Raw genomic sequence first — 9,533 nt, forward strand, 5'->3', positions numbered from 1 at the left:
ACACTGACATGCGTGAAAAAAATCCATACAAAAAAGGAAACAATTAATTGAGATTTCTAATGCATGACCCCAATGATTCCTTATATTTAGGAAGCAATGTTTTTATTTCCTTAATGTAACCTGGCTGCACATATATGGAGAGTCAACCAGAGAGATTTGTGGGATTTGTTATGTTAATTTAGGAAGTTACCGATTTTTCTCATTTTACTCTGATCTCAAATCGTTAATCTAGGGGGTCTTGTGTAAAGAACACTCTTGTGCTAATTTCCGTGCCAAAAAATTATAGGCACTATAGAATGGAACGGAGGGAGTATCATTTAGTAGTATCATATGCATGATACATGATACTTACCACAGAGAACGCCTTAGCAGAACAAGACATGATCTGCCAAATGTGGATGCCGTTTGGTCAATGTGCAGGATATGGGTATACTGTAAAGGAAAAAGTCTATTCTAAACCTTGAATTGGTAGAGCTTCGACAAATCAAACCCTCAACTTGAAATCCCTGTCGATTGAACCCTAAACTATCTAATCCCGGTCTAAATTGAACCCTAGATGTATTTTGCACGAGAAAATAAAAAAAAACTTATACTAAATAATTAGAGCCTCTCACTGACAAAGCTGGCCCACATGTCATATGCATCTTCCACCTCCAATCTCTCTCCCAAGTCAACCAGCTCCGCCGCGAGGGTTGGAGCGAGGCCAGGTGCTGCTGGCTGTTGCTGTTGTTCTGGATACTCACCTGGGAAGCACAGGTGCTTTGCGCAAGTGGCCTGGGATAGCCAGCGCGTGCACGCCGTGACGTAGCGTGTGATTTCGCAGGAACTCTGCGTCTCGCGGGCGCTGCGATTGTGTCTGCCCTTACGGCCGGGTCTTCCTCCGCGCCGGTGCGGCCGCTTCCGACCGGAGAAAAACGGGTGCAGTGCAAGGCCGATGCTCTCCTGCGACTCACCATCCCGGATGATGCCCAGTGCAGGGCCGAACGGATTCCCCAATTTTTTTTCAGATGGTCTCTCACTAAGCGATTCCCCAATAAGCTTCGCGAATTAGCCCCGTGGAGACGCTCGCGAGTGGAGCCGACGCCATCCTCCGCCCCTACATGCGGCGGCACTTACTTTGCCCGGCAGGAGCAGCAGCAATAGACATGGGCTCGGCTCGGGTAGCCGCCCAAGCAGCCAGAGCTCAGCGGCAGGGGTGCTGTGATGGTGGTCGGTGTTGGGCCGGTGCTCTCCTGCCCCTCCCCATCCCTGATTTCGCTGACCCGATGATGAACGGCACAGTCGTGGCCCCTGTTTTATGAGATCGGGAGAGAGATGGACTTAGGTAAGAGATGAATCTGACAGGTGGGGTCCATCTGTCAGTGACACAATATGCATTCCCGGCCGGGATTATATTTTTCCCGGTCCGCCAAACAGGTCTAGGGTTCAATTTAGACCGGGATTAAATAGTTTAGGGTACAAACGACAGGGATTTCGAGTTCGGGGTTTGATTCGCCGAACCTCTACAAGTTTAAGGTTTAAAATAGACTTTTTCCTACTGTAAATTCCATGCCCATGCTCATTGATGGCAGACCAAACGTTGTCCAAGCTTAGCTTTGGGTTGCCCTGCTACCAAATCCTGTCTTGTGAATGTTTGCGATACGGATCTTTCTGGCACCAACCAAACCATGTCCTTTCTTTGGCCAAAACGGGTGGATTTGGATGGATTCTGAGCGTTGCAACTTGCAACCAATGGAAGAAACTCGAGTTCCAACCACATGGAGCCAAGCTTGCTTGCTTCGCCGCTGCAGCAAGCAGAGAGAGGAGAGAGACAGACGACAAAGCAACATGCAGCGGAAGGAACTGCGTGCGCAATTCACCCAATGTAGCAGCGGCCGAAAAGAATCGGCCCATTGACCCGACTCGAGTCGTGCCGCGTGAAAAACCCTTCAGAAACACTGGGCCATCGTGCGTTGGGATCTGATCTCTAAACCCATGTTCCAACGAAATCTAACAACTCTGGCTTCTTTTTAATGGCGATCCAACGCGTGGTTGACGCAAGACTTGGCTCTTTTCTTTCCTTGCTAGTAGTTCCATACTTCCATGGCGCCCCAACTTGCATCTTGTTTACTGCACCACACACATGCAAAATGGTGGGCGAAGGAGGCCGAGGCGCAGGCGGGGTCGGGCCACCGCTCCCCGTCAAGGAGGAGGGCGCCTCGCCACCACTTCCACCGGCGAAGAAGAAATGGTAGGAGAAGGAGGCCGAAGCGCAGGCGGCCCTCCGTGGCGACGGCGACGAGGAGGAGTTCCCCGCCTAGAGCTTCATCATCGGTCGCTCCGTAGACGAGGACTACCGTCACATTGCGATCGATCCACGGCAGGCGGCGGTGTGGTCCGCCAGGGACCACGGCGCCAACTTCGTCGACCTTGCCGGACTATCCGAGCTGCCGGCGCCAAAGGAGGAAAGGCCGACGATGCCGACAGCTGGTCCTTCGGGTCATCCAGTGGCGATGAACTGGACTTCAGCGCCTTCGACTCCCCGTGTCGCTAGATGTTTATTTTTAGTATTTTAGTTTGAATCCGTGTTAAATTTGTATTAATTTCGTTCGAACTACGTATAAATATCGTGTTGCAAATTTCTATTTGAATTTTAAAATCTATAGGGGCCACCTGTTTGGGGGCGCCGGTGTGGGAGCAGCTCCCCCAAATGGAGGATGCTGTGCCGGCATCCCCCAAACGAGAGATGCTCTTAGTATACCTCTATTATTATTGCATAAATAAGCGGATCGTTTCGCCGAATATTGAAAATAATTCACTACGCTTCGTAGTGCATAGGAGTAACAAAGTAGAAGAAACCGAGAAAGGAACACAGTAGCCTTTTTCTGCAGCCTGCTTGGCTGCTTCCTCTGCATGCATGCATGCGTGACTCCCCCTGAACTGAACAACTGAACTAGACTGGCAGTGGTGTGTGTGTGTGTGGCGTGGCTGCACTGCTGCAGCACGGTCACCGCAGCGCCGCAGCGGCGCGGACACAGAGCAAAGTGGAGTGCTGTGATGTGCTGTGTTTTGGCATGCATGGGAGCTGGCAGGTCGCAACAGAGGGAGAGAGACCGATGGAGGCCGCTCGGCAATTCAACTTTTTTTTGTTTTTTTTTTTATTTTTTGCGAAACGGCAGTGCAACTTATTTTCACGGGTGTGGCTATTTCTCCGGTCGACAGCAAGAACTAGATGTCACAAAATCTCAGTTACAACTCATGTTGCAATTGACAACTAGCACAAATTAGGAAGCAAATCTAACGGTGTAGGACTTAACTGAGCAGGAACTTAGTTCTTGCTGAGAACTAGCAAAATCCTATTTTCACCATTCACTCAAGCGGTGTAACGGAATGGTACGTATACAACAAGTGGCGAGAGGATGATCCCACTATCGGTGTCATAGACGATCGATTACAGTGGAATCCCCGTCCCCCTCACATCGCCCCTCACGACGCGCTAGGGGAAAAGCCTAGTCACCCACGTGACAATCTTAATTTCCTCCCGTTTGTCTCCATTTGGCGCTGTCGCCGACCACCTCTGCCACAGTGGTGGCGGGCCCCACCGTGGAGGGTAGTGCGACGGTGGAAGCGAGATCCGCCGTGTGAGGCTGGCTGGTCGGCGCGAGGTGCCCATGCTAAGACAACTCGGTTTGGTGCATTGCGGGCTATTTGGCAATGTTGAGGCATCGAGGTGAGATTGGGTCGTTGCTTGGTCTACATTGGTCAGTTATCGGCGTGTTTGATGAGCTTTCTTGATTTGAACTTTTCATCCCGGCTGAGAGGTGTTTTTGGTATGAGGTGAACACTGCGCCTCCACCCATGCTAACAAACAAGAAATAGTGGTTTGAGCTAGGTTGAGATGAGATTATCTCAGGTCAGCCGGTGAACAAACACACCCTGCGTGTATAGAGCACAGCATGCACAAAGATCCATCGGCGCCGTATCTTCCGGCCCGATCAACTCGTCCATTTGCTGGTGGAGTCGAGAGGACGATGGACATGACGTGATGTACGCACACGAGACGAGAGCAGCAAAGCGGAAAAGCAAACAAGCGTCAAAGCCTGCTGCTGGCTTTCCTTGCTAGGCTTGGCTGCTTCTGGCCGATAGACAGCAGATTGACTGCTACTGCTCCTGCTTACCATCCGGACCCTGCCTCCCTATGAACTGACGGCGGGCCCTACATGGATGGCCATGCATGAAAAAAGGCAGCCAACAAAGACATCCCTGCGACCCTCTGTTCGGCTACCGTCCTCTCCTCGCTGGCTATTTTTTCTAAAATATTATTCTTTTTATTTAGTTTAGAAATAATATTTGTTTCTGAAAAAATCAAATATAATTTGGCTTTGGCCTGCAACTAGTTGGCCTGGCCAAAATCGGCAAGTGTTTTTTTTTGCGAGCACCAACAAAACGCCTAATGACCTGTTTACACCATTTAGGGCATTTTCACCACCGGCTTGATCCATTTCAGACATAATGATTCTGTTTTGGTCTGTTTGGATCGGAAGAAGAAAGAATGTGGGCTGATATATTTTCCTTTTTTTCCCGTCATGGATGTCACAATGTTAATGAGGGCACATCCCGTCGATTAACCACCCCGTCGGCTTCCCCACGCGGCCGCTGGATGGAGGGACTGCGCCACCGCTGTGGACAGGCATACTAGAGCCAGCATGCACCAATGGAGACTGCAACTCCGCCTAGATCCACCTAAGCGATATGGCACGATCCCTCTTTCTGGTTGATGCTGACATGGCCATGTTAGTCGGGCACACGGCCGTCCAGACTTCCTCGATGACGACCCACTGCACGGCACGTGAGGTGGTGGTGGTGGAGAGGCGACTGTGGACCAGGAGAACCAGGAGCTAGAGGAGGCTACGACGACACTGGTGGCGGTGGAGGAGGCAAGGGAAAGGGACATGGCTCTCTACGACACTGACATGGAGGTGGCGTCGTTGGCGAAGCGAGTCCATTGGGATGCCGCCATGAACCGAAAGGAATTCTATTTGGCATGGGGGAGGAGGCACATCAATTACGACACTTGTCCGATGGGTGTTGGAGACGACATTCGATCTAGCTCAGCTGGGTAAGAAGAAGCCTCTCAAACCAGAGAAACCCAAACCGTGTTGATCAAAACCTAAGCTTGGAACGGCGAAGATAAATGTTGACACATGTTTTCTGGGTGATGCACGTGAAGGGGTGATTGGCCTTGTAGTCATAGACCATGAGGGTCGACTGGTTCTAGGAAAAGCCTTATGGTATAATAACTCATGTTGTTCTTTGATTATAGAGGCTGAAGTTGTGCGGGATGGTGTCCGGCTGGCACATATGAGTGATATTATCAATGCGTCGAGATAGAAACTAACGCTCAAGAGGTGATCGAACTGATGAAAGAGCTTGGGACTGACATGGTTGAGATTGCTACTTCCTCCGTATCGGTTTAACAGGCGTGCACGCAGTTTAAGATAAAATTTGACCATTGATTTTGTCAACAAAATATAAATTATATTTCTATAAAATTTATATCGTAAGATTCATATTCAAATAAGGTTTCCGTTGATATAATTTTTATGACATATGTTCCATATTTTATTGACTAAATTAATGATCAAAGTGTTTTCTTAAACTACATGCGTGTCTGTTAAACCGATATGGAGAGAGCGGTATTTACCGAGAGATAAAGGAGCTTAGTGTAGTAGTATTTAGTACTAGTACTATAAAATTTTCTTTTATTAGAAGGCTAGCTAATGAGCCAACACATGGGTACGCTAAGATATCTAATTCTGACAAAAGGCTGTACTTGTGGATTAACTACACGCCTACACGCCATCATTTCTACTCTTGGCAAGAGATTTTTAATCCCACAAAATGAAGCTCCTTAATGTACGATCGGTCTTATTGATTGCTTCCCTGTATACGTGCCTGAATTCATACGGAGCAGGTCCATGGCAGATCAAATCATGATCATCGTACGTATTAGTACCACTAGTACTTGTGAGTTGCTCCTCGAGAAATGGTTGCATCAATTGCGTGCGCTGATTCATACAAGTGGTGCCCGTGTGTTGACAAGACAAGGCACGTTGGAAAAGACACATGAAGGAGAGAGTATAGCAAACGCAGACCATGCACAAAAGAGAGAGAAAGCAGAGGTTGCCATATTGCCAAAAGGGTATATATAGATCAGCAGCAATAGCAGTACATCACATCACCGTCCGATCGAGACAAGGCATTGGCTAGTTTACTCACTGGCATATCTTAGTGCTAATCAACTTAACAAACACATGAAAGAGCGCTAATCAAACTACTACTACTGCTAATATACGGTACGTAGATCGCTGATGCAGCCCGGCCATGCCAATGCCGTCGTCGTCTTGGTTTGGGAAGGTGATCAGTAGCCGGGCCACGCCGGAGCGCCTACGCCGCTGTAGTAGCCGAGGCCGTGAGCCTGCGCGGGCGCCGGAGGAGCAGCATACGCGTACGCTCCTGGCCAAGAAGCAGCCGGCGCGGCCGGGTAGTAGGACGAGGACGGCGACGCCCACGGGTACGCCGCCCCGTAGGCTCCGGCGCCGCCAAGACCCAGTCCCATCAGCTGCTGCTGCTGCTGGTTCGCCGCCCACGCCGCGGCCGCTCCATGTCCACCGCCGTACTGCTGACGGGCTGGCGCCTGCTGCAGCTGCAGGTCGGCGAGCAGCGCCTGCAGCGCGGCGTCGTCGAGCGGGCTGCCCTTCTTCCCGCCGGCGCCCTGCTCCTTGCAGGCGGCCGGCAGCAGCAGGTCGACCTTCTTGCCGGTGGCCTTGCGGAGGCGGCGCCGGAGCCGCTCGGGGTCGGCCGTGGCGAGCAGGCGCACCTCGCCGCTGCTCTCGGCCGCCGAAGTGTCCGATGCCTCCACGCCGGACGCCAGCGTCAGGTCGCGCACCGCGGCGCGCACCTTGTCCCTGCAGCCGCGGCAGAGGCAGTGCATGGCGACCTTCAGCACGAACTCCCTCGCCACCACCGCCTCCGCCTCCGGCTCCCCGCCGCCATTGCCGCGGCTGCTCTTCTTCTTCCCCATCGCCGATCCCCTGACCCGCTTCACAACCTGGCTAGATAGACTTCAGCAACCTGAAAGTGGAGCAAATGGGGAAACGGGGCAATGGATGGAAGTGGCCAAGCAGAACGCCTCTGCGATGGTCTATATAGAGCGAGAGGAGTGGAGCTCGCTAGGTAGAGGAGGCACGTGTCTAGGTAGAGGGCGAGTCAATAGTGTTGGTCTGTCTGTCTGTCAGCGTGAGTAGAGCAAAACGAAGGGACGACGTCGTCGACGTGGGATTTCGTGTTCGTACCAGCATGCAGCATGCAGCAGCAGCTGACCGGGATTGGATTGGATGGGAAAATACGGAAGTGACCATTCACTCGCTGTTGCCGCTGCACTTCACTGCCTGTGCCAGCCGTTTTAATTTGACCACTGGCCAGCTAATTCTTGACCCCGATCTCCAGCAAGGTCTCGACCAATTCGTTTATCAAATTAACTCGATTGTTGGTGATCCTAGCAGCCTGTAAGAGCATCTCCATCTCCAAGAGGCGCTGTATATAAAAAAGTGACTAGTTTAGCGCGCGAAAGGCATAAATTGATGCTCCAACAGATACTGCAAACGGTGATGTAAAGTGGAGCGCGCCGTAAAAACGATATCTCGTGCACTATATCTGCCGCGCCGGAAAAAACGCGCGGTACAAATCGCACGCAAAAACAACCACCCAGTTTTACAGCTCCAAAATTTAGAGCTTCTGTCGGAGAAGAATATGGCCTCACGCGCGAAACATGGATGAGCGCGCTGCAAAGTGCTTTTACAGCGCCAAAATTTCGCGCGACTGTTGGAGATGCTCTAATTGCTCTATCAACTAGAAAATGAAAATTATTTTCGCAAAGAAAGATAGTAGAAATGAACTAGGGACAACAAACATCTTTATAACTAGGTGGCACACCACTCCCACGAGGGGCGGCTCGGGCAGGACCCAAGCCACCGCCTCCCCCTTCCCCTCCATCCCCACCGCCGCCGAAGCATACCGCTAATCAAATGATGCGTGGCAAACGGCGGTGGCGAGATCTCATTCCCGAGCACGACTGGCAGCGCCGGTGGCCTCTTCCTCCTCGCGTGGTGGGATCTCCGGGCGGAGATTCGTGGTAGCCCTGGACGGCGTCGCTTGTTCGGCAGAGATGAATGCTGGGGTGGTGGCCTCGGACTTCTTCGGCGACCTTGGCGACCATTGTGGCCGCAAGGGCTGCACCTGGTTTGAAGGACACGGCGCGGCTCAACCCCTCATCTTCGCGTGCTGCGGGTGGCGGTGGTGCCTGATGAGATCTCCGATCTGCTGTTGGAAGCCGGTGGGCAGCGGTGTGGGGGCATGCTGATCTCCCCATAAAGGAAGTGATCCTAGGGTTCTCCTCGCGCCAAGATGGACTTCTTCTTGCTACCTGCTTTCATTGATCTGGTCGGTGACAAGTTTCGGAAGGATTCTCCGTCGATCTCCATTGGGTACTTGATGCATGTAGATTGCCGGATCGGAAGAGATTCGGTCGTGTGCACCCATTTTCTAGCCGTACGGTTTCAGGAGGGCGAGACGTGAAGCTTCTTTGTATGTTCCCATCCAAAGATCTGGTCTTAATTGGTTGTGCCTCACAATGATCTTATTGAAGGCACTATTTTAAGAGCACGCGACTTTCTCCAGGGTGAAAACGTAGATCTATAATTGGGCAATGATTGCGCTTGTATATTATTTTCTTCTTAGAAGCATTGCTTTTGGAGAATTCGAATTTCAAGTGTTATCTTGGTAGTGAATGTGCACTACAAGGAAAAATGACCGTAGCGGGACTTTTTTCTTCTTTTTGTTTTTTTGTTTGTGCGCATCTGTTTTTTTTTCGAATGGTCACCGGGGGGAGAGGTTCCCCACCTGAATATATTTGAAAAAAAAGGGCAGACCCCAGATGTTTTACAGCAGGGAGATAGGGAGCGAGACAGTTACATCATGCTGAGGAGGAGAGTCTAGGTACCACCGAGGCACACATGCCAGGCATCAAGCTGGGGGCGTTGCGGAACGGGAAACCTGCTCCGCCACCCAGCAGCATCATCACGGCAAAGCTTAAGAAGAAGAGCGAGAGAGGGCGCCGCTCCCCGAACACGGAAGCGTTCCGCTGCTTCCGTAGCTGCCGGCGGCAAAGAAGGGCGAAGGCGGGGTGCCGTCCCAACGTCGATCGAGGGCGGCATGGGCAGGAGGTGGAGGTCCCGGACGTGTGCGTTTGGCGGCACAACGACACCGATCGTCTCCAGAAACGGGCAGCGACAGGGCAGTGGAGCGCCATGTGGCTGGCGGTTTCGAGCGCAGCGTCGCAGAGGGGGCAACCAGCCCCGGCAGCATCTACGATGGTCTTCTGGAGCAGCATGTCGCGCGTCTGGATACGTGACAAGGTTAGCAGCCACCCGAAGAACATGACCCTGGATGGAGCATGGCTTTTCCAGATGAAGTCGGCGTTGGTGGAGGCAACT

This window comes from Lolium rigidum, chromosome 2, assembly GCF_022539505.1.
Source record: "Lolium rigidum isolate FL_2022 chromosome 2, APGP_CSIRO_Lrig_0.1, whole genome shotgun sequence".
Taxonomy (NCBI): Eukaryota; Viridiplantae; Streptophyta; class Magnoliopsida; order Poales; family Poaceae; genus Lolium; species Lolium rigidum.